Source organism: Trachurus japonicus, chromosome 7 (assembly GCF_045865225.1).
Source record: "Trachurus japonicus isolate A0001 chromosome 7, Traja_1.0".
Classification (NCBI taxonomy): domain Eukaryota; kingdom Metazoa; phylum Chordata; class Actinopteri; order Carangiformes; family Carangidae; genus Trachurus; species Trachurus japonicus.
The window spans coordinates 8,337,745-8,364,463 of record NC_140913.1 but is presented as its reverse complement, the minus strand read 5'-3'; the positions used below and the strand labels follow the sequence as shown (position 1 = coordinate 8,364,463).

Below are 26,719 nucleotides of genomic sequence, written 5' to 3'. Positions count from 1 at the left end.
GTAACACATGGCAAAGAAATAATTCTACCTTTTCTTAAAACAATATTCCTGTTCACACGCTGTATTAGATTAGATTAGATTAGATTGTACTTTATTTAGTATACTGGATGTATGCAGTGGAGAAACCTTCAGGCCAGCATCTTGGAAAAGTTGTGTCCTTTCTTTGTCTCTGATGTATTTCAGAGGACTGCTGTTGTGTTTCTGTGATGTGTCCCTGGTTCACAGGTTGAGGAGCGAGTTCTTGACAGATCACTTCTGCCCTTTTTCTTGTTTTTGTTTTTCTTCGCTTGCTTCGAAACACGGAGAAGATGTAACGCCACCGACTTTCAATAATCCCACAGATTTAACGGGTTGTAAACACACCAAGGTTTAATCAAAACCGCTGTCGGTTTGTTTGTTTATTTGCAAGTTTATTTGTAACGTGTATGTTCTGCTTGATTTCTCCATTTCTGCGGCAGCGCCCTCCGCCTTGACAAGCACTGCTTCATCCCAGTGTAATTGCATACACACCCCGCCCGTCCTATAATTACTCACTTGCTCATCACACCCAGGACATGAAAAACAGAAAATGACCACATCCACCATTTCCAGCAGTCTGTGTCATCTTCATCCTGTCGCCCTCCCTCCCTCTACCTCCTCAGCCTCTGAAATGCCTTCTCTCCCATTCGTTAGCATAGCGTCTCCCCTCCGCTCAGCCTCAGCCTCCCATCTATCACGGCGGACCAAGGCAAATGGAGCTTTCAGCTGAGTGGTGATAAGGAATCGCAGCCACATTAAAACATCTGTCACACCTCCGGAGCTACGCACAGTGGCCGATACAGCGGCTTGGGAAGGATGAGGTGGAGGAGAGAAGGAGGAAGGGGAGAAGAAAGCCAGAATCTTAAGATTCAAGTGGGAAGAAGAAAGACAGGACGTGAGGTCCAGCCCCTGTGTGAAAGTATACAAGTGGACACATCGGTTTGGGAATGCTGAAATTTCTGTTTCAACTCCTCTTTTTCCTATTGGAATACTTATCCTCTTCAGTTTCCCATCTCTGTCTTCTTTTACCCCCCTTCCACCCACACATATCCTCCACTTATACACTTAGAATCTCTGGAGGGGAGGGTTAATGGGTTAATGGGTTAATGGGTCAACTTAGCCCAATATCCCAGAGTACAAAACCACCAAGGGATTGTTTGGTACTGTTACGTTTGTGTGTTTTTTTAAAATTATACAGCAGGTCTAGATTCTATATTGACAATGAGAAGGCATGGAAGCACAGATTAGAAACTCAGCATTAAAATGAGCTGTTGTAACTTATGTAACTTTGTGATGTCACAAAAGTCATTCCCCAAGCCCCGCCCATCTGGACCCACCATCAGGCTTTGCAGGATTTGTTTAACTGAAGTCTGATCTATTTTGATTTGATTTGATTTGTGTCTGATACTGGGTGAACATAATCCTAATCCAAAATTAATGTAAAAATGACTTGACAACAAGCAGCGATAACAGGGTGCAAACATCTGAAGCAGATCAGAACTTTTGGATACACGACACTAACACTGGCTGAAAACCACTGATACCAGAAGAAGTTTACAACACAAAACATCAGCACCTTGAGTTTTAACCCAATGATTTTTAGAGTGCACTTCCTGCCTCCCTCCATTCCCCCCGCCCACCATCAGCACAACATTATACGTTTACCACCCCTCCAGTAAGACCACACTTTAAAGCAAAGACCACTTCAGCAGTTTATATGAACTTCATGATGAGGCTTTATTGATCAGACATGTGCATTAGGAGGCAAAGGCACACACATACATGCCTGCACACTTATATACACACACACACACCCACACACCCCAGTGCTTTTCTTACACAGCATTTTTCATCAGTAGCTCTTCAACCGTACCCTATTTCCCACGAAACACACAAAATGCAATTCAAAAAAACCAACAATGAACAATGAAAAAGTCTCAAAAGAACAGTGCAATTATAGCACAACACAAAAAAAAACACAAAAACAAAAATCATTCATCAGATACAGTATCTATAATTACTTACCTTGCGTGTTTTATTCAGCTTTAGCAAATTACTTCAGTGTCTTTTGGGTAAAGTGTGTGATAGAGATAATTCCACACAGTGGATGCATGCAGTGTGTTTTACCCACGGATGAGTTTTTGTGTCTCAGTCCGAATGAAACTTAATGTTGCTTCAGTTTGAGAATTTAATGCAGTTTTCCCAGCGAGTCTGTTCGAGTGTTTCCGTCCAGTTTGTTTGTCCCTCTGCACACGTGTGTGGGTTCGGAGTGATCAATGCACAGCTACAGCTGGTTGAAGGGGACCAAATCCATTGAACAGTTGATTTGGTTCCATTTTACCAGCTTTAGCAAAGCATTTTACAGAAGAGTCGGGTCCGAGAGGTGACAGAGAGGAAGAGGAGGAGGACGAGGAAGAGGAGAAGGAGGAGGGGAAAGAGGTGAAGAGACAAGTCTGGATGGAGACCTGAAAGAAACAGAGTGAGAAGGAGGAAATGATAAGAAAAAAAGACGTCTCCGCAGATAGAGCATTATCATTTGTATAAACACGCACAAAACACACATGCACACATGGATACGCAGACACATGTTAAGCAAACAGTCATTGATTATGGTTGGAGGAGGCGTCACCCTTGAAAGACTGTGTGTCAGTGATGAGAGGAGGCAACATTATACAAAAAAAGGAAGAAGGGAGAAAAAAAGATGAAGACAGGCAGGAGAGAGCGTGTGAGAGAGAATGAGAGATGCAGAAAAGAGGAGGGTAACCCGTGTGGGTGATGAAAAAGGGATGAGAGGAGGAGCGGGCAGGGCCCTAAGAGATAAGAGAGGAGCGCATATAAACGATGGTTGCAGACAAACTTGAGAAAACAATGAATTCATCACCTAACTGCCAATACTGCTAATGAAGCCAGCGGATAGGACAGCAGGAAAATTAACTCTCATTGACCTCCAGCACTATGTGTAACATCTCTCTCTCACTCTCATACACAGACTAACTCTCTCACACACACACACACACACTCCCTCTCTCTCTTACACACTCTCTCCTCTTTCTCTTGCTGTTGTTCGTTTTCTATTCCTTATATATATATTATTTATTTATTTATTTTTCTTTGCCGTGCGGCTGTTCAGCCATGCTGCCTCGCTGAGCGCGGTGGCACAGAGATGATGCACTCAGCAGTCTTCCTGCTAGCTGCACAGCTCTGCTCGTCCTTGGAGCAACTTACTCATTTCCTGGTTCAATTAGCCAAGCTAATCATTTAATCATTAGGAAATAAACTGTTTAAGCAGAGTCTTGGCCCTGGAATCCCAGCTATTGATGTTTTCTCTCTGAATATGTTTTTCCACGACTGACTGATAATTTCTTTCTTTTCTTCGCATGTTTAATCCAACATGGTGTCATCCCCCTACAATCGACTGTACTATATTCAATATGTTTTATATTAACAGTGGATCTAATGTGGCCCACAGCGTCACTTGTGATTCACCATCATTGTTTTCAGCAGGATAAGCTCTGATGAACCCTCAATGCACCACACACCCAATGTCAGACAGCCCACCAACAGAGTTATATCACTAGCATGTCGGCAAATGAAGGCAACTTGAGAATGAATGGATGAATGGAAGTGAATTTATCATAGAAAGAAAGAAACTTAAAATGAATGATGATGCTGAACAGTACCCTCTTAATGTGTAAGTAAACATCAGTCAGCCAGCATGCCAGCAATGTTTGCCATTTCAACTACTTAATGTGATTATATATCTACTGTATAATGCGTTTATAGATTGTTCATGCTGCTGGCAAGCATCTAATTCTATATGTTTTGTAATTGTCAACAAATCCCATAAAAAAAAACAAAAAAACAACACAAAGTCAAAGCCTGATACATGTTATTCTGAAGCACCACTGGTGCGTAAAAGACTATTTAAAAAAAACACACAGGAGTGAGCCACACTGTTGGACTGGGAACCATGTTCTTTCATTACTATGAACACACACTGTGGTTTCCCTTTATCCCAAAACACACAATGTCTCACTGCTAGAAATACTCACTAGTGCACCAGTTGTGTATTCATCCAAGGCTGAAAATGGTCCCCGACAAATGCATATATAAGAGCAAATGGGCTTAACGGCTGACTGAGTGTTGAGAGACAGGCTAATGATCTTTCTACAGGATTTGTTAACAGCAAAATATATAGAATAATTACAGTTTTGTCTTTAATATCACAAAATATGAGATTATCCCACTGCCGTCAATGACTGGGTTGAGTGTGTGTGTGTGTGTGTGAAAGAGAGAGAGAGAGAGAGAGATTACACTGTCAGTCCTGTATCAAAGCTGTCCACCCCTCTCCAAATAACAAATACACTGGCCTCACTGCACACGAATCACATTAAGAAAAAAAATAAACACTTAAATACTGCCAGTGCATGTAAAACGCTAAGGAGCAAGACAGGGCCTGTTCACTCTTTTTTCCTCTCTCCTTCCATCTCTCCCTCCCTCTCTTGTGTTTAATAAACTTGTCACCCAGGAGACCGGCAAATTGATGAGAGGGATGCATCCTTGACTGAGGAAAAAAAGAAAAATTACTGGGAAGAAAAAAAAGAAGGAAGGGAGGGAGAACAGCAGGAAGGAGGAAGAAAGCGGGAAGTAGCACATGGAGAGGGAGAGGACGAGCTCGCATGGCCTGAATTCCCTACCTGTCCCAGAGCTGCTGTTGTTCTGCCTCTGCAACATGCAGCACTGCAGTGTGTGTGTGTGTGTGTGTGTGTGTGTTCGGTGCTTCCAAGCATATAACCTGTATGGATGTCCAGGCCCATTTTTGATTGACTTCATTTTTGTGGACAATGAGACAGTAATCAGGCAGAGTGTGTCCGTGTGTGTGTGTGTGTGTTCTGAGTTATGCTCTGTGTGTGCTCAAGTGCGAATATCAACTTCAGAGGAGAAAGCGCTACACATGAAATCCTTTTTCATAGCGGGATTTTCAGTAGATTAGGGAGAGAATCCCTCCGCCACGCCGTCTGCGCTTTATTCCGGCGATCCGCGGCCCACACGCGCTCATCAAACGGTGCAGCCCTCCTTCACCCTGAGCACCTCCACTCAGATCCCACATCAAACAGAATCATTACACCCGTAGCGTTTTATCATTAACCTCGCTCAGATGCCTGCTGAAAGCTTCACCGGTGAGCGCTCTTTCAACATTAAACTGCGAGGCAGCTCCATCAAGATCAAAACTATACAATAAGTAAAAGGTGTGGTGCATGGGTAAGTTTTCACAGCAGCTCCACTAGGCTACAGCTGTGTGGAAGTGGACGGTATGTAGGTCGTGTGGCTGCATGCGTGCACAAGCTCTTGTCTTGCTACTGTAGGTGCCCTCTATCAGGCTGACTGCATGGCTGGAGATAGGCTGGCTACTTGTCTATTCTGGGACCGTGCTGTCCGCTGCATTCCTGCCCTTATATTGGAGACACAGAGGTGGTGGTGGTGGCGGTGGGGAAGGGGAAGGAGGGGGATATGAGGGTTAGGGACAGCTGGACGCCCCGGTAGAGAGGGAGGGGAGGGAGAGACGTAGTGGTAAAGACAGTCAGGGAATCATAGTGGGAAGGTCAGTGGGGGTGTGAGGCGTCCCGGGGGACACTTATACAGTTGGTGTTACAGAGCAGCTGCCAGCCCACCACCACTCGGCACGGCCGGCGCAGGAGGAGTGACACTTTGAAACCAGTCCCGCAGCGGACTCTGTCACTCTCGCTCACCGTGATATTTTCATTTCAGATGTATGACCTGACACCATGGGAGGGGGGGGACTGCATGGTTACAACCTGCCGTACGCCGCCGCTCCCATCACTCACTCGGCCCCCTTTTCGCTCGCTGACCGTGTCGCATGCTCCGTGTCTCGCTCTCTCACTGTCTGCTGCTAACCCCCCCTCTCCCTCTCTCCTTATCAGGACAAGTGGCTCACAGCGACTGACTGACTGACTGACTGATGACTCCCCATCCTGTGAGAGGGCGAGCCCCGGAAACCTGAGAGCATCACTTCCTGTCGCGCCACCACGCCACGCTGACTCCAGTGATGCCGCTGTTACGGTATAACCATTAAAATCGACTTTAAAACTGTAATAATTTTATGTAATGCTGCGTTTTAAAGAAACAGTCCTTTAGTGAAGGCCTCTGTGCGTTTCTGATGAAGATTACTTATTTTATTTTACCTTTATTTTACCAGGCAGATTGCTTGAGATAAAAAAAATCTCTTTTCCAAGCAAGGCCTGGTCAAGAAAGCAGCAACAAGATATACACACAAAGATGAAGGGACAGACATGAGAGAGAGAGAAAAAATAAATAATAAATGACGTCCAGAGCCCTATGTTCTACAGTCCAAAGTTCATTAAAATCTACTTTAAAACTGCAATAATTATGCTGTGTTTTAAAGAAACAGAGCTATAATGAAGGCCGCGCGTTTCTGATGAAGATGTTTGCAGCTTGCTAATTAGCTTAATGCATGTCTCACTGTAGTCATGAAACAAGTTGACCTGCGGTGGGGCTGTAAACTTTTATCTTCTGTGTCTGGCTGTATTTATTCCTGCTAATGACCCAGTGGCTGCTACATTTAAGGTGGATCTAACATCTGTCAGGCTGTGATGTGCACTGCTGAGGTGGCGTAAAGTAAAAGTCCATCACAGAAGAGACTAACTCCAGACTTACACAGTAGCCTAGTGCTCATCATGGGCTGGCAGCCCCCCCGCTCCCAGGCGAGGGCCCCCCTTGTCATGAGGTTAGCAGTGCTAATGCTGCTGCAGTCCACTGCAGACACCGGCTGGCTGGCTCCTCTTCCCCCCACCCCATCACCACCACCAACACCACCACCACCACCCATCCCTCCTCCTCGTCCTCCTCCCCCTCCCCCCGCTGCATTCGGACGTGAGCAGCACCCAGCGGCTGACTCAGCGCTATCCCCGCGCCTGATTGGTTGATCAGAGCAGGAGACAGGAGTGTAACAGGACCCTTTATCCTCTCTGCTCAGCCACTTCCTCGCTCCCTTTACTCTCTCTCTCTGAAGATAAAACACGTCTGTTGGATAAAAAAACCCGCTTCCTGACCTTGTGCGGCTTGCTCGGCTCAGGCGACGGCGAGCGGCTGCCGTGCCGTACGCCTGTGAACTGAACTCTTTCTTTATCAGCTGGCAGAACCTCTCAGGGGTTACTGTGGGCTGGAGGTGATGGTATCTCTAAAAAGCTACGTACACACTGTAGTTCATAATGTGGGGCAACTTTGACAGTATCTCTGCCGACTTAAGTGGGGGAGGGGTGGGGGCACCTGCTTGACCTTGTGCCCATATTTCATCCAACTTAAAACTGTTTTGAGGCGATGTGTTTGAATGCCAAGAGCAGTTTTGAGTACTTGAACGTCTCTTGACGGGGATCTTAAATGTCTCCATAGGACGTCATTAAGCGAGTCTGCAGCGCTCATACTTTGTGATTATGTGTTTATCTCCTGCTGCTCTTGATTTTACCTCACAATGATTTAATCCTCAAAGCGGTTTTATTCTTTAACCTTTTAATCTAACGGCAACACCCTTAAGACGATCAATACCTATTTAGATGATATATTTAATTATATCCCTTCCTCTTCCACTCGCTCCCTTCCCTTCCTTTCTCTCTAAACCTCCACAACATGTAAAGGCTCTGACTGTTAAAGTCTTGTCTGGCTTTAACAAAAAAAAAGGACTAAAGCCTGTCTCTTCCATTACGACAACCTTACAGGACTCTTGGGGACTTTGTCTTTCCATACACTGTGCAGAGGTGAAATTCTTCACATTAATGTAAGAAGGATGACACCGTAAGTGTCATTAATGAGCCACTCTGTTCAGTAATTTCACCAAATATATATCCAGAGAGTCTGCAAGGCAGAACCCCCGTCCAGCGAGCAGACCGCCTCCTGCTACATGTGTATGAGTTGTCTAACCAGCCTTAACTGCCTCTCAGACCTGTCCTCAGCACAGTAACACGCCATCAATAACTGTAATGAGATTTAAAAAAAAAAAAAAGAAAAAGAAAAAAAAAAACATGGCAACAGCAAAGATCTCACCCGAGCCAGAGTTTATACTGTGTGTGGTTTTTATGTGCTGGAAAATGCTGAGATGCAGCTTCAAATATTAAATGGAAGTAGTGTCTAAAGACGCCGGGGTACAGCCAATATTGCTAATTATCTGCTCATAAACTCACATAAGGGTATAAAAATGCCAACCGCTGAGTCCGGCACACAGGCCTGGCTGTCGCTAAACTTTCTGGCAGAGTAGAACAAAGGGAGATAAACGGAGACAGCTCGGATAGAAAGAAATGATGGGAAAAGCTCCGGTTGCTCAAGAGGAAGGAGATCAGATTAAGAGAGTGAAGGGCACCGCGGAAGTTAAATGAAACAATTTAACATGTGCATGTTCTTCATTTTTAAAAGAACTCTTTGGATGATATCAAAGCGGCGAAGACGCCGTCTCGTTTTGTCGGGGAATGATGTCATGATCCATATGCAGCGGCTGCCAAACCGCAGCAGACCTGCCTTCTGTCTTCACCTTTCTTTCTCCCCCTCTCTCTCCACCTATGCAGGCTGATTGTCATTCTCAGCACGCTGTAATACCCCCCCACCCACCCCCCCCCCACACACCTCATCCCAACCCCTCCCTCATCTTTTTACCCCGCTCCCTCCATCCCCTCCCTTAACGAACCACGGCCACTTAGGTATTTTAGCCATGCATTCATTACAGGCCGCAGCAGGTCCACAAAGGAGCGCTTGATATACACTCTGTCGTGAAACAAAAAAAACCCCAATGCAGTTTAAGTAAGAAAGGAGCTCGGGCATAAAGATAGCTCCGGCTGACACGCGCTCCATTGTGAGGGAGAGGGACAGCCGCTCTTTCTAAGTCTGAAAAGCACGAGCAAGAGTGTGAGAGGCTTCATTACAACGGCTCTGTTTTAACTCGGCACAATGGGGACTGAAAGAGGCCCAAGCTCGTTAGAGCTTTCCAGATTAGAATCTGCGGCAGATCAGCATCTCAGTCGGTTGGCTGGAGATGTATGTGCTGGGACGGCTAAGTGTGATTAAAGTGAGTCAACAAAGCTTTTGGCTTAAAGGCGAAATACAGTTTTACTATGGATGAAGACAAAGAAGTTGGATGGAGCCAGTTTCTCAAATGTTGAAAAGTAATTGAGTGCCTTTACTTTAAGGCCCTGCATTGTATGGAATAGATTTCCATAAAGCAAGTCTATAGGTTCTATATTAATACTGTTAAGGTATCAAAGCCTCGGGCCACAGAAGAATTAACAGCCTGTATTTAGAAATTGAGCCCCAAAACAAGCCATCAGGACTTCTGTAACTTTGTGACATCACAACAAAGCAGTGAACACCCTCAGCCATCATCCTAACATGCAGCGTTTGGGGTCTTCTGAATTATACTGTATTTCTATTTGATCAATCGTAGAAGATTAAAAGGATCTGACCCTCATACAAAGAGACAGAGTCAGCAACGAGCTGGTGAGCAAAGCAAATAACGACTAGACAGCCAGATATTCTGTATACCCTCAGGAGTTGGTGGAGACCAAACCAGAGCTAACAGGAGCATGAATTATTTGACACAGAACAGATTTCACACCAGTACTGGATGTGAAGCAGCAGAAATAAGTTCCACCTGCTAAAAAAAAAACACACACACATACACTGTTTTCACCACAGTGCTCTCCAAACTTTCCAAAAGCATATTCTTTGAATGTTCGATTCATTTCTTTTATATATCTCCCCTGTTTTTCTTTCCACATCCTCCTCTCCTCCATCAGGGACCTTGTGGCCGGACCAGAATGCCCTGCTGGCCTGCAGCCTTATTGTTCCCATAACAAACCGCAACGAGTCCAGGAGTCTCTCTTTCTTTTTCCTCTATCAGTGCCTCTCCCTCCCTCTCTCCCTGCCACCACTTGACCCGGCCTCATGGCGCTGAGAGTACTCCTCTCAGCTGTGTCCAGCCACAGACTGACCACTGGAGACACATGAGAGGATCTCAGTTCCGACACACACACACAGCACCGTAATGCAACATGAATGCATGTGACACACAGCTTCCTGGTTAATGCAAGCATCTTTTACCGCAAACGACTCAGCCTCGGAGCTATACGGTTTTCATGCACCCCCTCCTCCTCTCCCCTCCACCTCTCTGCTGTCTCTGCACCATCACTACAGCCTCTTCAGGCCACACGCAAAACTGAGAAGGCTGAAGTCAATGTCTTCACATAGAAAAGACTTTTTTTTTTTTCCCGTTACATACACTATTAAATTACTTTGCTGAACTCTTTTGGTTAAATGCATCATTACACTGATCTCAGCACTGAAACTACAACAGCTATTTTTAGTTTAAGTACAATTGTAGTCATTACACCATCAGTGTATACACATTGCACCACTTCTATTCACACACTGTTCTCTGCAGTGTGTGTGTGTGTGTGTGTGTGTGTGTGAGAGAGAGAGAGCTGTTGGGAACAAAATGTGACCTCTTGTTGATCAGTGGTATAAAGCAACTAATAAAAAAAATAAAAGAATAAAAATATGTTTATGTTCATGAATTTTAAAATACCATGTTATGACTTTATCATTGCCAGAGTGAATGCACTTTATTATTAAGTACACTCTCAGTTTCACAGCGTAATGATTTATGTCAGCCCACTGTGCTGCACAAATGCTTTTGTACCCATAAATAGTTCTACTGGTCTATATTTTTCTCATTGTCAACAAATCCAATGAAAAGACCCCGGCCAACAATGAATGTTTCACATAAACGAGTACTAGTGGTGTGTGTGTGTTTACCATACAGCTCCACTGGTAAAAACACACCAGTGAGCCACACGGTTGCACTGGGTGATGTGTTCCTTTATTATCATGAACACACACTCACACACTGTCAATTATTTGGACTGAACCCCAGTTAATTGATGTAGCCGGTTCTGTAAACACTTGCTGGTGCACCACATGTGCATTAATGAGGCTGAAAATAGCCAGTAATAAACTCACAGTTTCTTCCTGCTATAACTCCAGTACACCACCCAGCTGTTTAAGTTTTTTTCCCCCTTTAAAATGAATCTAATATATTCAAGACTTATTTAAAAAAAAAAAAAAGATTTATATCTTCAGTAAGAGCCAATGGGCTTGGAGGGAAGCCAGAAAGACACATACAGTACAATGCAGAATATAGCCCACTAAATGTATGATGACCTCACCGGTTTAGAAGATTGGGCACTCTCATTTTAAAAACATAAAAGTTAAAATAAAATAAAATGTATAAATCTACTGTATAATCACCAGGCTGATTGTGAAGAGTCACTCAGTCTCAGTGCTGGTTGCCAGCAGGATCTGATCCCATCCAGGTGACTGTGAGGAATTCCACAAAGGGAGACCATAACTACTGCGATAGCCTCGGGCCGATACACGACCCGCTCATGCTGTTCGCTAAACCTATAGTTTCTACAGTGGTCCTGCTGCTGATACAGCACTACTGCTGCTGTGTAAAGCCCACTGTTACAGATGGTAATCCGGCTATCATATACCGTAATAGTCTCTGTGCAACAAAATGGAAGCAATTATCTCAAAGCACACAACGATCGGTGGAACAGATCACAACGCATAACTCTTTATGGGTTTGGGAGATTTACTTTCTGCCTGACTCTCTCTCTCTCTCTCTCTCGCTCTCTGTGTAATTCATGTTCATTACGATCCCACTCTCTTTCTCTTAGCTCCTCTTTTACATTTGTTCCTTGCCTTCCTTGTCACCCCTGCATATGCGTTCTGGAGTTCTACAGTAGCCTCCATGCCGCCACCACTTCCTTCTTCCTTTCACTATTACTTATGTCCTTTAACTCCAACCTCTATTTCTGTCTCGCTCCTTCCTCAATAACACAAGTTCTGAGCAGAGAGGCCGATGACTGAAGAATGCTAACTAGCCTTGTCCTGCGTAGGTACCTCCTCTCTGCTTAGATGTATATGTGCACTTACAGGAGGGGCAGAGGGGGCGGTGATCACAGCCCCATCCCTGCCTGACTCGCTTGCTCTGCTTTTTGACTGACAGACTCCATGACTGACTGACTGGCTCGTTTTACTGGCTGACAGGCCACGACTGATTCATCGCCTTTGCTGCGTTGCTGGCTGCGCTGCTCCTCCTCCTCCTCCTCCTCCTCCTCTGTTGTCCTGTATCACTGCCTGTATAGCAGACTGACTCCCTGACACCCTGCACTTCAGCACGCTGCTCCCAATTACACCCCTTCTCTGCTGGACCAAAGGGAGATGTATGCATGAGGCCCCACACAGACAAGACGTGTTAGCAAAGGCAGGTGGATGGAGGAGCTCACATTCTTGTTCTTGCACTCCCATATCAATGTTGGATGCTCATACACCAGATCAGCAGGAAGCATGTTTAGTCTTGTTGACTAAATGCTCCAAACATATCCAGCATATGATGCATCAGCCTTATACAAATGTATATGTTTTACATTTTTTCAACAATGTATTGTTATAAATTGGCCTTTAGAAAGTGGCACGGTGGAGCAGTGGTTAGCACTGCCTCCAAGAAGGGTCTGGGTTTGATCTCCAAGCCTTTGGTCTTTCTGTTTTTGAGTTTTCATGTTGTCTCTGTGCCGGTGTGGGTTCTCCTCCTACAGTCCAGAGACATGGACGCTATAGATCCTGTGATGGATTGACAAGGTGTACCTTTCCAGGTGTATCCTGCCCTCGCTCTGTGTCAGCTGGGATTGGCTCCAGCCCCCCGTAGCCCTGCATGAATAATGGCTATAAATAATGGATGGATTTTTTCAAACAACAAAGCAACAGGAGGTGTCAGTGCTTTGAGATAAATGACAAATCCAGCATGCTAATGAATTCATTTTGTTATCAGCAAAGTTTTTACAGTTCATCCTAAGAGGGTCGTAAATATATTTTATCAAGTTTCACTGAATTATTAAAAACTACAAATGGGGTCTTCATGGTGGTGCTAGAGAAAATGTCAATGGAGTCACCAAACTCTAGTGTTCTAGCATCTAACCTGTTCAGTAGTTGTTGAGGTGTCTAGACCTACAGACTGCTTATTCCTTTTTTTCAGTCTTTTTACTATTTGTGATAGCCAAACAAAATATCCTGCCAACTTTACAACAGTTTTGCTTATTCCATAAGGGATATTTTGCATATGTGCTTATTCGACTGATTTAAAATGTGTCAAGCACTGTTTTAAAAATACGTGATGTACTGTATGGGTGGCTGTGACTCAGGAGGTAAAGCAGGTCGGAACAGTCAGTGCTTTGATCCCCGACTCCAGTCTGCACGCCGCAGTTGTCCTTAGGCAAGATTGTCCATCAGCGAGTGTGTGTATGGATATGCGGATAAGAGGAGTCTATTTACCATTTAGCACCAATCAGAATTTAGCAACATTTTAATCCAAATGTGACCAAGAGTCAATCAGATCTGATCAATACACGAGTGCACTATCCAGAAGCAGCTACTGTTCAATTCTAAATCTAAATACGAGAGCCTGTTTTCACTTTTCAGCTCCTCCTGTTCTGCTTCAGGAGATGATTTTCCAAAAACTGAATCGACAGTCCGTGCGACCGCTCCCTCACGCAGCCGTTCGCCATTCTCATAACCTGTAATGGAAATAACAATGTGCCTAGGAATGCATTATATCCCAAGTTATACCTTCTTATGAGATATATCATTGAAACTCCTGCTTTATATTTTCCCTGAGATGACTCTTGTGGCAATATATTTTAGAAACACTGCAGGAGAGGGATGCATGTGCTCTGCGGCGGGGCCTGCATTATAAAAAGCCCTGGGACAGATAGTGTATATCCTAAGAGTAAAGTAAGTTTGAACTAAAAATGTATTTTAAAAAGCAGGGAGTGTTTATTCCAGGGCGAGTGATAGCGCACAATGTGTGTTGTCCTCAGAAGAAACAATTAGAGGAGAAAATGCCTTTTTCTCATTTTTTGGTCAACTGACAATTACTGTGTCGTAAAATTGTAAATGTTATGACCTTATAAACGCAGACAGAGTGTAATTAGAATATTAGGATGACTGTAAACCCTGGCAGTAATTATGAGGGTGTCAATGTGAGGGGGAACCTGCGTGTGGGAATGCGTATGTGTGTGTGTTTGTGTAATCTCCAGCGAGCAGGGGGAGGAAACAGTATCAGTGGGGGACGTTGAGGAGGGGGATGCGGCCCACCACCATCACAGTGCCCTTGTTCCTTTAATTACTTCCCTCTGCTTCACAGCTTCACTGCATAACAATTATCCTGCGTGTTCATTTGAAGGGAGCCGACCCTCTCTCCTCATATTGTACAGCGACGGACAGGTTCTGGTGTCAGCAACATCACTTGATGTACAGAGAACACTAGTGGGAACCATTAAATTAGACTTGGGCTAATACAACTGTCTTTACCTCTTTTTTTCCCTTTCTTTCCCCTCCCTCCTCTGCATCATAAACAATAAACAAGTGCTCGAGCTTCCCGGTGGCGCAGCTCCATCCAGATGTGAAGTTTCTCCTTTCTCCGGAAAACGCTTCACATTATCGGAGCTTAACGTTTTCAGCACAATGCGTAATAGGAGAGAAATGAGGGGGAAATAAACTGCAAAGTGATGTAATAATTTACGCATCCAGCTGGTGTCCTACAACTGTTATCATCAATTACGCACTGCTGGAATGTGAGATTCTTCACCTTTTAGCTATTTGTTTGTGGCTGCACAAAAAAACAGACACACGCACCCACACACGCATGCACACACATGCACGCAGGGGCGGACGGGAAGGGGTTGGGCCTTTTTCAGTCTATTGGAGTCTAATTCAAGCAGATGTCTGTTTAATTGATCGAAACAAATTACCTCAACATTGATCCCTGTCCCGGCGTAGGGACTGATCGGCTTTTTGGAGCCGCACTCTGTATGTGTATGCGTTGTTGTGTGTGTGTGTGTGTGTCTCCAGCGGGATGAGTCGGCTCTGATCCACTCACAGAAAATGCATAACTCAATCGCTAAGTGATAAATCGTAATTTGGTTTCTGATTATGCCATGTGTTTTCTCTATCGATTCCCAGTTTCCCTTTGAACTGATGCGCCATCGTTCTCACATTAAAACGCTGGGCCAATTAACTAATTGACTTTTAAGGCTCATAATTATGAGTAATTCATTAGGTTTCTGAAGTCATTTATTATCAGCGCCTTATCTTTTTTTTCTTTCTTTCATCTGTTGTCTTTTTTTTCTTTTTGTTGAGAGTGTAATTTGTCTGCCGTGATTTTCAGTGACACTTCTACTGTACAGCACATGTTCTACCTCTAATAAGCTCGGCGGTGTCTGTTTTATCACGCCTCTGTAATGACTGAGTGCATGAGCAGTTTGCCTGTGTAAACTGTGAAATTACACATTTGCTTTGGCTGCAGCTCGCCGGCTGATGCTACAAATAAAAGCGGCGTCTACAGTAGGAGAAACAAATCAGTGGGCTGCTCCTCTCAGGCGCAGATACATTATATCCATGTAATGTGTACATATTACAAAAAAAACCCAACAAAAACAGCATAAACAGCAGGATAAATCAATACTGTGGCTGGCACCGCTGCCGCATGTGTGTCTGTCTAAACATTTAATTTACATTACAACGGCCACATGTGACGGACTCTGTATGTGTCTGTTGTTTGAGGAATGACTTTGGGTGGGTGCATGGGGGGTACACCCGCTTCACCACCACCCCTGAGATTCACTTTAGAGACATAAACATAGAAGCAGATATAATAGGCTGTGTCTGTGTCCTTGTAACAGGGCGAGACGACATATACATTACCACTCCACCGCATCTGGTTCAACTTCCATTACTCTTTACCCCTATTATATTCCGCAGATTGCTGCCCATGCACACTTACTATAAACATGATTAAAAGAGAGAAAAAAAAACTGGCAATAAACTCTGACACTTAATATAAAAAGCCTTACTTTACAATCTCGTCCCTCCTTTCTGCACACGCATGTTTTCCCGCGCTCATTTCCTCTCGTTTCTGTCACGCACATACAGAAGGTAGACAGGTAGACGCACGGACACAAACTAATCCACGATATGGTTTGTGTTTTGTGCAAACACAACAAAAACTGTCCCGACCGAAGGCCATTAAAACAGTAAAGGCCTCATTTTTCCACCACTTTCCTTTTCCATTACTCCTCATCATCTCCGAACTGAACAAGCAGATTTTCTGGTTTTGTATTTGTTTGAATTCATCAGCTACGCAGGCAAAATCTGCACATTAAAGGTCTCATAGTGTATAAAGCGAGGTTTCCCTGTGTGTGTTTATTTTGATTACAAAGCAGGCTGTAGGTTCTGTATTAATACTGTGAACATATCAAAGTGTTGAGTCTACAGAGAAATGCTCATCCTGTATTTAGGAACTGACACCTAAAACGAGCCACCAGTGCATCTGTGAATTTGTGATGTCACAGCCAAGCAGTGGGACATTCCCAGTTACTGAACCAACCTTAAAGGATTTGATTTCTCTGCATGTTTAACTGAAATCTGCCGTATTCTAGTTTGATCACCCAGAAACACAGACAGTTGGTGATTGCCTGACCAACCTGTTGTTTTTGTCTGTTCCGTCAAACCCACTTCTATTTATTTCACACTCTCTTCAGGTCTTCTTATCTGTATCAGGGGAGTGAAGACAAACACAAAAGCATATATACTATATATCCCACAACAGACTGCTGTCTATAATTTGTGTGAGAACGTGAGCAGTGAAAATGTAAGAGATGAGTGATGAAATCTGAAAAATAATAATAATAAATCCAATCAAACATGCACGCATAAACTTAACTAGTCTCGGTCATATGACCAGCATGAGCGAAACCATTCATTACCTTTTCCACATTTAGGGATGAGATACCACTGCTGCAGTTTTCACATGATCATTAAAAAAGATTTTGCTATAAACAGCCACGGCTATCTAACATAAGGACAGATGCGTCTGGCCCTTTGCTGCATGATGCAACAAAAATTTGCAGTGAAATTGTGTTTCCTCTTTCCATCGTGAGGCCTAATGCGCGGCGGAGCGGGGCGGAAGTATCTAAGTGTAAACATATGATTAAGGCTGTATCTACATCCATTTATGCCTGATCTGTGGAAGTGGAAATTAGGCAGATTGATAGCGGGCCAGAGATTGAGATTTATATAAAAAAAATAAAATAAAACAGGCCTGCATACAACGCAGTTTTAGAGGACGAGAGAGTTTTAGAGTTTTATGCCTTCACAGCCTCTGCTGCTCTGAATCTAATATCATTCATAAACTCAGTGAGCTTGATTGACTATTGAGCTTTATCAGTAGGGGACAGATTCATGTTCACATATGTACAGTCAGCTGTACTGTAGATTTTTGCATTAAATTTGCTCGGTCGTTACAGTCAATGTTCCACATGACTGATCTGTATGTAACTACCGCTAATCCCTCACTGGGCCCATGGATTACTAGCTTTGCCTTTGCCCTTGTGTGGACTCCCCAGATGGTGGAACCAGTCAACCCGCCAGGCGGCCGGCCGGTCAGTCAGTCAGTCAGTCAGTCAGTCAGTCAGTCAGTCAGTCAGCTGGTAATCAGTCAGCCCTATAGCAGCCAGGGCTACCCAGCCAGTCAGCCAAGAAGAGCAGCTAGAGAGAGGGTCGGGGCAGCCCTGAGAAGAAGCTCAGAGGTCTTGGGGCATGTGTGTGTGTGAGTGTGCATGTGTGTGTGTGTGCGTGTGTGGATGGATGGTTGTCAAGCGCTGAACGAGGCAAAGCGGTGCCGCTGGTTTACTTTTAGTGGGGCCCCCCAGTCGTCCGGCTTTGGCTGTCTCAGCACGGTGCCGCAGTCAGCATTGTTGCATATTTAATGTCCTGATGAGAGCTTCCACCTGCTGACACAGGCAAAGTGACAGAACAATACCCGCCCACCCCCCTCGCACCCCCACCCCGAACACACACACACACACACACGCACGCACACACACACGCGAGCCCCGAACACCATCATCAATCCAGTCCCCCTCTCTCTCTCTCTCTCTCTGCCTCTTTCGCCTCGCCTCATCTCACACGCTCACTCGCCACAACTCCCTCCGCTCCGATCCCACTTCAGTCTACACCGCTCTCTCGTTTCCCTTTTGTCACCCGCCCGCCCGCCTGCCCACCGCCCGCCCACCTCCCCCTCTATCTCTCCCCGCCACCTCTCTCACCCTCAGCGCTGTGCCCTTCTATCTCTGAATTCTCCCACAGTACAACGACCTTTCCTTCTGGTTCTTACAAATCACTGCAATAAATCCCTCCAACATAAACACACACACATACACATACACAGACACACTCATTACACACTTGTTCTTTGCTCACAAACACACACTTAATGATTGCGGGTGGGGGCTTTATGAATATGTCCCCCGCTGAAGTGTGCTTCATGCATTTTTGGACCCAGTTTATCTCAATGGCCTCTTCATCTGCGGCCGTTTAAGATTAGAACTGTCTCTCATATTGATGGTTAATTAGCTTTGAAACACACTGGCTGCCGTGTTAAACAATTCGTCTTGGCACAGAGCACTTCTTCTTCTTTATGGTCCCCTGTTAGCATTTTTTTTCTTTTTTCACCTCATACAATAAGATTGGCAGGAAGTGTAATCCAGCTGCAGATCCCTGTCAGTCCAGCAGCTCCCACACAGGCACAAACGCCCCGGGGTGTAGACCTGATCAGGCCCAAATTACCACACTGGAACTGGCCCAAATAACACCTAAACAGGGACAGGTAAACCCTAACTAGGCCACATACAGTATTTATATACAAAGTAGGCCAAAATACATACACTAAACCCTGACACGATTGTTATACCTGCTCCCAAACCGCTCCCGGATTAGTCATTGTTCTAGCACACATGTGCATGTTTAATCAGCGCTGAGCATTAACACACCAGAGTTTTTTCTTTAATAAATAAAGAAAGAAAGAAAAGAAAATGAAGTGACACCTCTGCATTGTGCTGGCTCAGCAGGCTGAGACAGATATCACATAGCCTGACATTGTGGGTTGGACTCAACAACCGTCGTCATTAGTCATTTTTCTCATTCTTTTTCCTGCCATCAAGCAAACGCCACAACATGTGATCTTTCCCCAGACGCCCTGCTCTCAAGTGTCGAGGTGAAACAACACGCAGAGCGGCATCTCATCACAAATTGGAAAAGGTGATAAATAAAAATGTTTTTTTTTTCTTTCTTTGACTTCACATTTGACTGCAGTTTTAATCAATGAAGCTTCAACAAGTTAATCCCAGAGCCTAGACTGCGTGACTGCAGACAGGCGTCTGAGTCTTGAGTCCTACAGCCAGTCTCTGCCTCTTCCTCCTTCTGACCATCCTCTCGGACCATGCTATCCATTAGCAAGCATTTAATCACTGCACCATTTACTGGAAACTGCTGTCGGTCTGTGGTGTGTGTCTGTGTGTGTGTGAGTGTCGTGTGTGCATTATTAAATTCACACTAGTCAATCACAAAATCTGATAAAAGACAAAAAAAAAGCGTTTCCAGAAGAAAGCAGAAGGTGTTCTTGAAATCGTTAGAGAAGCAGAAAATATATACATCCGCTTTTTTTTTTTCCCCGCATAGAAACTCAAAAAGAAGCGAGTGAAAGAGATATCCAAAAAATCTATTGCGGGCAGGTGGAAAGTGCTGACTGGAGTTGCAGCTGCATCTACACTTTTCTACTGTATGCATCTCTCTGCAGCACCAAGCTGACTGGACTCAACTGGGCCACATCAGGGCAGAGGAAGTGTGTGTGCACACAATATGACACATCTACGTGAGCCGCTGGATCTGGATCATCATGGAGTAAAAAAAAAAAAAAAAACACACACATCTTTTCCCACTGAGTTTCTGCTTAAGAGTTTGCGCTTAAATGTCTGAGTTTCGTTCTGATGCGGCGCTGAAATTTTTCCCAACCTGGGATACATACTTCTTTACATTCCATAGTTGCTCTTGTTCATATGGGCATATAAAGAAGTATGTCCCCCAAGCAGGCCACTGTCCTTGGTGGCGCATCAGGCCCCTTCTCCCCTCCCCACCACCACCAACCACCTCCCGCTCCACCCAGGCTTCTCCTCCACCTCCAACTAACACTCAACGCTGAGGAATAAATGTTGAATCAGGATTCACACAAACCCCTGACTGCACATAACCTCCCTCTGATCCCTCTTAGACATCAGTGACTCAAACAGAAGATGAAGTTCACACACACACAAACGCACACATTCAAAAGAGAGGAAAATAAAACTTGAAAATCTGTTATTTCAGTTATTTTTCATGCTGTTCGCCTTCAAAGCTTGTTACACCACAAAGAAAAAAGCATCTAAACATTAAAAACTGGATTTAAAAAGATAAAATAAAATTCCACCACATCCCAGAATAAAAAAAAAGACATCACAGAGTAATTTACACCACGTCACCAACAGGAAGCACCACTTTTAAAAGTCATATTTCACTCACAACATTCACACTGCTCCCCCCCCTCCCACCCCCACCCCTGTGAAAGAACACACATCTGCAATACAACAGCCTAACTACACTGTCTGGTGACCATGTGTCCGCTCTGCCTTGACATACTGTACATTATGAAGCAGTTTCTCACACACACACACACACACACACACACACACAGACACGCGGCACGCGATTCACCTTGAGTGTCACGCTCAGAGGTTCAGCTGCAGCGGTGGAGTGAGGAGGAGGAAGAGGAGGAGGAGGAGGAGGGGTGAGGTGGGAATGGGGTGCAGCAGGGGTTGCTGGGTGGGGTAGGTGGTGTAGGTGGGGGGTGGGAGGGGGTTGGATGAAGGGAAATGAGGGAGATGTTGCACTTACCTATGGGCAGATGTTGGCTCGAGATCCCCTCCCACCACCACCACCACCACCTCTGACTCCCCCCCATCGTCCTCCTCCTCCTCCTCCTCCTCCTCCTCCTCCTCCTCCTCCTCCTCCTCCTCCCCTGCTTCAGCTGGGCCGATGCACCAAAGAGAGAAGCAATAAAGCGAGAGCAGAGAAGAAAAGGAGACTGGGAAGAAGAAGAAGTGCTTTGCTCTCTCTTCTCTCAGTCTGTGTCCCAGGTGCTGCCTCTGCAGTCTTTCTCTCTCTCTCTCTTTTTCTCTCTCTCTCTTTCTCCCTCTCTCTCTAACATCCTCACTCTGATCCTCTCTCTCCTCTCCTCCCCTTAATCTCTCTCTCTTCCTCACACTGAAAACTTTTAGTCCGGCACACAGCCGCTGGTCCCACCGGTCCTCCACCACTGAGAGCAATTTCTCTTTTTTTCCTCCCCTCTCCTTTCATCTCGTGCTCTCTCTCTCTCTTTCTCACACACTCTGTCCCATGCAGTCTATAGGCTGCAGTCTCCTCTTGACTGCCCACTCCCCTCTATATAGCATGTGCTCTTATTGTCTCTCCCCTTCTCTCTCTCTCTTCCTCTCTCTCTCTCTTTCTCTCCTGCCGGCTCACACACACACACACACACACACACACACACACTCTCTCGCCCTCCTGCCTCTCTTTCAGTCAAACTACAGTAGCGTTACAGTTCCACGCTGAGCGCACGGTGCTGATGATGAGAGTGAATGGCACATGTGGCGTGGCACAGGGACAGCCAGAGCAGACTAAAGGAATGTCAATATGTGTGTGTGTGTGTGTGTGTGTGTGTGTGTGTGTGTGTGTGAGAGTACACATGTGTGACTTACTGTGCATATCTGTCAGTCTGTAAATGTATGCCAGCGTGCATGGTGTGTGTGTGTGTGTGTGTGTGAGTGTTTATGTGTGTCTCCAATTGCCCTTGTTGCTTGAGTGAACCCCATTCATCTGAGACCCCCTGCCCCCTCCCATTACCCTCAGTCCCTGATCCACAAGCCAACTTACACACACACACACACATTGACACACACCTCCCACCTTCCTCTGCTGTCTACCATCCTCCCCTCCCTCCCCCCTCCACTCCCACCCACCCACCCTGTCCTCTCAAAGATCAATACCAATTTATAGGCAAATGCACAAAGGCTGAGTCGTGCTTTTAATGAATTGAACCATTGCTAACGTCAGGCATCTAATGAAGGCTCTGAGAGAGGCGTTAAGAAAACCTATGGCGGGAGCAGCAGGAAGCATATAAGGGTTATTGGGAGTGTGTTGTGTCTTTGTGCCGCTGTGTGTGTAAGAGTTTCAGTAACAGATGTTACTGTGTCGCAATTTTTCCAACTGGGCTTCCCCTTTAAATATGTGATACAATTAATACAAGGCCGGTTATGATATAGAGGATAAACAGAGGGTGGTGTGTGTGTGTGTGTGTGTGTGGGGGGGGGTGGGAGAGGCATGAGTGCTTTCTGCCATCCCAGGATGCACTGCTCCCTGAAAGCATTGCCAAACTGCAAGATCAGGAAGTCTTTCTTTCGTCTTTGGCCGTCGTCGACCTTTCACCTTGAGTGACGGCTACGCCTCGTCAGATCTCCACGACGGCTCTTGTTGGAGCCGCGCTGTCGACACGGCAACATCGTCTCACCGCAGCTAGTCATGATGATCTATTTTCTTATATGCAGCGGACAAAAGGCACAGTTTTCTGTGTGTATGAGTGCAGTTCCACAGTGAGGTGGAAAATGGTTATTTTGTAAAAAAAAGCAGCTTTGTTGTTTGTGCGTATCCACTTAAGTCCACTGCACAGGTCCTGTTTATTGCTTTTCCATGCTATATAATTTAACTCTAGTGTTTGAGTGTATAACTGCAAAACCTATGTGAATATCCCGTCCTCTATAGCCCCCCCTTCCAATAGCCCCCCTGTGTGTTCCAACCACTGTGTAACCAGTGCCATGGGGGCTGCGCACATCAGCCCTGCCCGCCCAGTAATTAAACTAAAAGTCTCTTCCATAAATCACACTCGTCTTCTCCTCTCTCTCTTTCTCTCTCGTTCCTCCTCTCTTTTCTCTCCCAGCGATAGAACGAAGGTTTTGTAAATCACCGGCCGGGGCTGGTAAACGAGGTGAGGGGGTGTGGGGGCGGGGGCGGGGGCGGCTTTGCACACATGTGCACACATGCGGACCACAGATACACTCAAGCCGCGGCACTAGACGCAGACACATTGCGAAGAATTAAGCCGCCTATCCACTCCGGCCTCCGCTCCGCCGTCTTCACAGTATTCCTGGCAGGAATTACAATTCTCCAGAGGGAAATAGACAACTGCGGTAGATTGCAAGATAAGGGCAGTGTGTAATATGCACCCGCATTGCACTGAGATAACTGGCTTGGCAGGAAATGGATGGAATTTGCCCACGTACGGCATGACTCCCGTAAACCTTTCAAAAGGCATTTTAGATTTCAATAAACCAGTCGTACAGTGAAGACAATAGAAATCTTGCTCAGTCTTTTCTGTATATTCTCAACATTTGCGTTGGATTCAAGCGTACGCTGTACAAAGCAAAGTCTCACACCCACTGGGAGACAGGCTGCCAGACAGGACGGACAGATTCTCTTCAAACAGCTGCGCGTCTGCTATAGCCGCTACAACTAAATGCAGGCTGTCTCCTGCAGGGCCGGGCCGGGACACCCAACACCTCGCCACCTCCAGCAAATCACCATGAAGCCTGTCAGGGCTCCGGACACTTGACAGACAGCTGACCACCACTGATCTCTCTGGTATCTGCTAACTGGGTAAAATTAGCCTGGACAGCAAGAGAGAGAGAGAGAGGGAAGCAGAGATAGAGGGATGGCAGCATATGCACGACACTTTTAGAAGCTTGCTTCCACTTTAAACCTCTCCCTCTTTCTTCCTCTCTCTCTCTCTGGAGAGTGACACATGTGTGTGTCCCGTCTATAGATAGACAGAACTGAGGCCCCGCTGGGATGGGTGGCCGCATGGACGCTAAGCTTAACGCTGGGGCACATTAGAACACACTCATGTAGCGTTTCCACAGATGAACCTCACCTGTCCTGCATTCAAATATAGCAGCCTGAGTGAGACTGTGCTGGTGCAACGCCACGTGCATTTACACCATGTTCTCCACTTGTCATACGCTAAGATATTTGATTGGATAAATGATTAAAAATATATATATCATTAAATCTGATTATGAAAAGAAATTATGTTTCATAATGATATACAAATGACAGAGTAAATTGAATACATAGGAAGTTGGCAACAACTGAAGTGTGTTGCTGTATTTCCGCTCAACCACAGTGTAAATTCATCCTGCAGTTTCCCTTGAGCCACTTAACATTTTTATTCAAAATAATTTCAGCTGATGATAAAACACTCCAGAGTAACACCGCAGAGATAACCTTTGACCTTTTAACCTCATGTGAGCGTGTGTGTTTGTGAGTGGAGATGGATCTGTGTGGGATATGTGAATAACGCACAGATGTTATCAAGCTTTCTCTAACAAGAAAGAGGTGATAAATAAATAAGAAGACTGTTTCCAGCTCTCTGACTCAAATTCCATCTGTTTTCCAGAAGACAAACAACAACAAAAAAAAAAAGAAAAACTGTAGTGTGTGTGTTTGTGTGTGTGCGTGTGTGTGTGAATAAAAGAAATGTGTCTGGGACAAAGCACACTGACACACAAACACAAACACATTTGCTAATATATGCAGTGATTAAGCACAAAACACTCATTTCACAAAAATACTAAACACACAGAGTCACTTACCGTAGTAGAGATGGTCCAGATAGGGATGGTGGCCCATGCAGAGTGAAGCCAGTCGCTGCAGGCTGAGTCTCTCCTCCCTGGAAGCTGAATCAGCGATGGAGAGTTTAAGGATGCGGAGAGGAAAAGAGGAGGAGGAGGAGGGAGGGAGGAGGGAGAGGGAGGGAGAGGGAAAAGAGTGGAGAGAAAAGAAAAGGGTCACGGGACATGCAATGCCTCTGTTTCTTGCTGGATGGGGTGATAGAGGAGTAAGGGAAAACCAGCTGACCAAAAAACGCTAAAATAAAATGAAATTAAGGTAGGACCCAGTGCAGGTAGAAAAGAGCAAAAAATAGTGGCCATAGAAAAATAAGAAAAAAACGATTTGTTTAAGAGGATTCGATTTTGAAGTGATGACTGGGCAATGAAATGCGTCAGCCGGCAGCTGCCCGTCCTCTCCACACCACACCAGGCCATGTAAAGTTAGAAGGAAGACAGCTGATCGGACTGCCAGAGAAGGAGATGGAGTGAGATAGTGAGTGCTGACAGAGCTGAAGGACAAATCAGGAAGAGGGACGCAGGGAGGGAGGGAGGGGGTGGAGGGAATGGAATAAAGAGTGAGGAGAGAAAGAGGATGAGGAAAACAAGATAAATAAAGTAGATTAAAGAATAAAATCAAATAGATGGAATTACGGAAGAGAAGGGGAATGAAGAGAATAAAAAACAGGGAGGAGACTAAAGAGGAAAGAAATTATATGTATGGGAAATTGGAAGGTAAGAAAAAATGAAAAAGGAAGGATAAAAAAAGGGTGGTTCAAAGTTTGGATATGACAAAAAGGACGGAGAAATTACAGATAGGGGAGTTACAACAATCTCTCAAAGTAAACGCAATGACATCTTACTTTTTTGTGTCTTTCTTGTCCTTTAACCACCATATTCCACTTTCCTCAGAAGTTGTCCAGCAGTTGGTGAAAACAATTCCTCCCCAGAAAAATCAGCAATTAGACATCAAATTGTTGGCACCAGAAAGAAAAAAGGTCAAGTGACACCGCACACAGGCAACATTTGTACACTGTTTTTTGTTTTGTTTTTTTCAATTCGACTGTTAAAAATAAATGAAAGCCAGCTCGAACGAAAGCACTGTGTGGGGGTCGGAGAGGGGGCAAGAGAGAGGTTCAGCATGATCAGAGGAAACCCCCACCATCCCAGGGTTTTTATACCAAGGTAAGAGCCCGAGCTGCGCACCCTTCCACCAGCCCGCCTGCGCAGCCATGCTCCACGGCCTTATTTAGTGAAGCATGGCAAAAAATAGCCTCCCAAGTGTTGCTGGGTGGGGGGTGTCTTAGTTCAAGTGGGTGGGTGGGAAAGTGGGAGGAACAGGGCGGGGAAGACTGAGAGGTGAGGCAGAGGGGTGTCGAGGAAGGCTGGGGGTGCTGGTGGCGGGGCTGACGGTGATGCAGTCGCTTTTAATCATTCTCTCTGCCAATTGACTGGTCTGGTCTGAGCTTGATTTACCTCCTGTTCTCGTGTATCTATTTTTTTCTGAGTGTCACATTACAGTCCTAGACCCTCCTCTGCTTGTGATACTGAACCTATCTGCGCCACCCTGCCTTTGCTAGGCTCAGCTTGTGAAAAATTAGACTTTTTGATGCATATGTTGAGACAATATATGGAAATAAAATCTAAATATTACCATAAAGCAAAAAAATCCTGCAGTTTGCAATGCATATTTTGGAAAGTGCAATGCAAAACTTTACTTAACCTTGGGGGGATCCTAACACGACAATGGGTCCCCAAAAGATGTTCTCGCAAGGGTGAATTTTATCGGGGGGCAACCGCCATTCCGACATCCCACCAGTCCGACATAGGCCTCTAATTGTCTAAATGGCAACACTTAGTTTTCTATCAAATGTCACATCATTCCGACAATTTTTGCTTCCTATGGTCGGAATGATGGTATTTTTTTCGTTGAGTAACGCACAGAGACAGCCCTCCTCAAAATTACCAACGAC

The 26,719-nt window shown here is 45.2% G+C and overlaps 1 long non-coding RNA gene across 1 annotated transcript; it reads right to left on the bottom strand.

Annotated features, from left to right (window-relative positions):
- Positions 1-1,718: 1,718 nt before the first annotated feature.
- LOC146984151 (uncharacterized) lies at positions 1,719-25,965 on the bottom strand. The gene is made up of 3 exons (XR_015036137.1): positions 25,610-25,965; positions 24,732-24,815; positions 1,719-2,483 (listed from the first exon to the last, which is right to left on the bottom strand). It is a non-coding gene; the product is annotated as an uncharacterized LOC146984151 (long non-coding RNA).
- Between the last annotated feature and the right edge of the window lie 754 nt (positions 25,966-26,719).